General features: G+C 38.9%; 1 pseudogene; it reads left to right on the top strand.

Moving 5' to 3' along the window:
• The window catches only part of LOC118240651, a 659,061-nt pseudogene that overhangs the window by 643,054 nt on the left and 11,116 nt on the right, over window positions 1–4,891 (top strand).

Here is a 4,891-nt window from a genome sequence, read left to right on the forward strand (position 1 = left end):
TGACAATACAACCTCTGAACTTTGAACGAGTTTCCTCTCTTGAGTTACATATCCGGGTTAGTTATAAACGCGGGTTATGGAATATCAACATGGACAACAGAATAATTTTGTCTCTTTGCTTTTTCTCCTCAATGGTTGTTCGAGGGTTCATAAAAATAGCCTAAATATTACTCTATACTTTTACGACAGCAGCACTCTGGTGGTTAAAACAGTTCACACTGTTGAAAGTGAACGTACAACTCTGTGGCTCCACTTTGTGAAGAGAAGCGATAAAAAGCGATTAAAAACTCAGCCCACCGCATCAGTAGCAGAGTTATCTAGCTCGATGTGAAATCATGTAAGAATATACTAAAAATAAGATACGATTTATGTCTTGTGAATTAACCACACAGCTGGCATTTCCACGTTTATTCACTGATGAATCAACGTCATGGACCAAGTTTCACCGTTAAATTTTATTTGAAAAGTGAATGAGCGTCGATATTGCGACGTTATCTCATTTTCAACATTGAATAAGCTGACATTTCATAGTTCATTCACCGCTGGTTCAATAGGGCGTTCCGCGCTTTACACCTTTAGCGGTTCTCACCCTGCCGTCTTAACCGCGGTCCAGCTCTCCGCGCTTTAAATTCGAATGCGATTATACGCGCCATGTTACGGTATTTCGCTGCTCACTGCAAGCCAACGCACCTTACGTAAAGAGAAACGGTGACTTCCGTATTTTTGAAGAGCTTTGGTGTCGACACACGCTTTTACTACATTTGTAAGTATAAAATACAGTTGATTGAATTAGTTTACTTGCATCATTACATTAGACACAGTACTCTATTATTAATAAATCGTTAATAAGCACTGTGCAAAAATGTTTTTTTTTTCTATATAATGTTTCTATATAAAGTGTATTATAAAGCTTGACGGCCAGGTAAAACAGGTTATCTCAAGTGAAATGTTGAGATACTTCCATTGCACAAGTTTTTAATAAATCTGTATTGAAGTTATTGTATTTGTAATGATGTTTAAATGCCCATTTAATTCAGAGAAAGTATGGTTACCTTTTTCTCTGAATTTTCCCATAATACCAAACTAGTTCTACTACCACCCAAGTGTGCCTTTGCCCTTCAGCAGTGACAATTTGGACAGATTCTACTGTACCATTTTTTCAAAAATCCATATTAAAATCATAATGTCGATAATGGGCTTGGAGATAGTATGGTTTTCTGTTTCTCAGAAATTTCCCCACAATGCCAAAACAATTCCACTACCCCATAAGAGCAGGAGCCCTTGGCTATTAGCAGAGTAACTTTGGATAGATTTCACTGTACCGTTTTTTTCATAAATCCATATTCAAAGTTGTACTACATTTAGACTAATTTGAATATCTATTTCTCAGAAATTTTCCATAATGCCAAAACAATTCCACTACCACATAACAGAGGTATCCTTTACCTATCGACAGGGTAGGTTTAACATTTAGGCCTTAAAATTTAAACATTCAATTTCGATTTAGATTGAAATGTGTAACATTTTGCATAGAATTTTGCAGGGTTATCTTAAATTTTAATTTTGATATCTATCTCTGAAATACATCATTCTTCATTTTTTCTCATTGGTAAAAATGTCTCCTCAGTATGCAGCTTTTAGCCTGAACATGGCACCAATGTAACATACACATATGTCACATACGCATATGTCTTGTTAAAAGTATCTTTCATTATATTTGTAGTGCAGATCCTCAAATAACATTTATTTGGTTGATCCTGAACTAAGCTACATGAATAATACTTTAACTATGTAATTCAGTACAATTCAGTTTCATTTGCATTGCGGTTTTAAATCTTTAGTGCTGTATAGTACTGGGTTATTTTAATAAACACAAGATGTGTTGTCATGACAACACGTATCTCACACTGTTATTGTGTGGTCTTATTTGTTTATGAAGGACTAACTCATACTGCAGTGACACCAGGTTCATTATAACGAGTGTTTCAGTGTTCTGCTCCTACTCTTTATGGGTGAACTGTTAACAGGGAGCAGTGAGCCACATCTACAGTGTCCAGTCGTGTGTGTGTGAAGAGGAACAACTCCACGATGGAGCCTCATCACTCTAGCAGTGGAGCAGGAACCTCTGACCCAAAGTGAGGAGCTTTCCATCAGATCTTAATCGGAGGATACAGAAACAGGGAATATTCTTTGTCATATATGATCAGAGGCCACATGAGTGGCAGTAAAACTTTACTCTCATCACTGATGAACTGTTCTCAGGGTAAAGAGAGCAGTGTCTCCAGTACCCAGCCATGTGTCTATGAAGAGGGAAAGGTCCATGACTGAGTTTTTTGCCTTCGGAAGAATACATGTTTCATCTAAAACAATGTGAGTGACACACTCAGATTTAATCAGACTACAAGTCTGATATAGTTTAAAAGTTTTTTAAAAAATAGCTTTCAGTTTTGGTTTCCTTTCAACTTTGGGGGGGGGGGGGGCACGGCTCATATCAGCACCCCCAAATGCACACTTATGCCTATTTTACAACAGATAGATGGAATAGTAAAGTAGTAGGCAGTAGTAAACAGGTAGTAGCGAATTAGGAATTAGGAGCTAGTAGTAAATTGACAAACCCGTGTGTCACACGTGGTTAAATGTAAAAGCTTTGCTTTATGGATGACGACACACATTACAGTACGAACTGGTGGGTGAACCAGCAACTCTGCCTTCCTCCCTCCACAGCACCCAACCATAACTGTTTAAAAGTAAACAAAAATGGTAATCTTTTTTACCCAGTCTAACAGCTAGCAGAAAACACATCACCCAGTTAAAACTGAATTTAAACTTTGAAGGGAACATGTCCCCCTGTCCCGCACAAAAACTACTCCTGTGTGCTCTGTTATATACAGTACTGACACTCTACACGCTTTAGAAAAAAAGAGATACAGCATCATCTATACACACACACGCATACACACACACACACGGACACGCATACACACACACACACAGACAGACATATTCTATCTCTATCTCTCTTTCTTCTGTTCTTGGTTCTTTGTAGATAGAGAAAATATTTTCCAACTAAATTTGTTCCACAGAAATGTATCTTTAACTTTACCCTGTTCTCCTACATATGGTATTTATAATATATTGTAACGGTGAGCAGTAAGGAGGCGGACGCGTGTGCGGAGAAGAGCGAGATTTATTATGGGCAAATCCAAAATCACAGTCGTTGTAACGGTCCAGGGTCATAGAGCCAACATGGAGAGCACGGGGATACATGATTAAACAAAAAAACACACGAAGGTAAACGGGACACAGGCTATAACAAAGGCTAGGAAACACGAAAGCTAGGATAAATACAGGCATGGAATAGAAACTTACAGACATGCAGTCATACAAATAAACAATGAACCTAACAAACGCAATGAACCTAGACGCGAACACATAGGCAACCATCAAATAAGCATGCAATGAACATGAACTAAAATACACAAGACAGGGAAAAACACAGAACATGGAAGGTGGAAGGGACTAATCGTGACAAATATATTCGATTTGGTTGACTGGAATGTTTCAGTTTAAATGAATAATGTTTTATTATCCTGAAAAAAACCTTTCTATTATAATTGTTACTATGTTCTGGTATAGATTAATGTATATCAGTGGCGCTGTGGTCAGAAACTGACCAGTGATGATCAGGGTAGAGGGAGGATGAAGCCCCCCTTCTAATGTCAAAAGATGGGTTGTAGTCTGTAGGAGTAAACTATAAAATATAAGGTACTTACTTAATAAAGTGTCCAGTGAGTGCAGGTACAAGGTGTTTCTAATAATGTGGCTGGTCAGGCATCATTCACATAAACATTATTCTACATTATTCTGACTTTTCCAAGAAATAAAACAATTACATTTAAAAGATTGTGATGCTTACAAAGTCATTTTTATCTTTGATGGTTGGGAGGAGTATCGACTTCCTCTAGACTGCCAGAAGAATGAGAACTTGTGGGATGTAACAGAGTCGACCTCAGTGGATGCGCTGCTGACAAACCTCATCAAGGGGAATCTGCTTCCCTCTGCTCTCCTCTGAATAACCTCTCGACTTGAGAGAGTGTGGCATTGATGTCAAAAGTGTCTTTGTACTCAGGAGTGTGTACCCAAATCTTCAGAGAGGAGTCTGGGGAAGGTGTTCAGCTTTGTGCATCTGAGTGTTCAGGAGTTTCTGGCCGCTTTATATGCATTTCCCTGCTTCATCTCCAACAACACAAATGTGCTGGAAAAGCGAAGCACTGCAGTCCTACATGACTTCAAAAGCTCAACAATGTCTGACTTCCTTATGAATGCAGTGGACAAGACCTTACAGAGTGAGAATGGACACCTGGACCTTTTCCTCCGTTTCCTTCTGGGTCTCTCACTGGAGTCCAATCAGACTCCAGTCAGACTCCAATCAGACGAGGCCTACTGACACAGACAGGAAGCGGCTCTCACAGCAAAGAGGAAACAGTCAACTACATCAAGGAGAAGATCAGGAAGAATCCGTCTCCAGAGAAATCCATCAATCTGTTCCACTGTCTGAATGAACTAAAGGATCATTCTCTAGTACAGGAAGTCCAAACACACCTGAGAATAAGAGGTGACCATCATCTCCATGGAGTCAGTCTCTCTCCTGCTCAGTGGTCAGCTCTGGTGTTTGTGTTGCTGAACTCAGAAGAGGAGCTGGATGAGTTTGACCTGAAGAAATATGACCCATCAGAGGAATTTATTTATTACCTGTGTGTGTGCATGTGTGTGTGTTTGTGGCCCTGTGTGTAGGTACTTGTAAAAGATAAAAGGAATAGAACTTCCTTTAATTAAGAGAAATAATCATATTGGTCCGTACATTTATAAAACTTCTATTGAACTCTTCAGT

Source organism: Electrophorus electricus, chromosome 22 (genome assembly GCF_013358815.1).
Source record: "Electrophorus electricus isolate fEleEle1 chromosome 22, fEleEle1.pri, whole genome shotgun sequence".
Taxonomy (NCBI): domain Eukaryota; kingdom Metazoa; phylum Chordata; class Actinopteri; order Gymnotiformes; family Gymnotidae; genus Electrophorus; species Electrophorus electricus.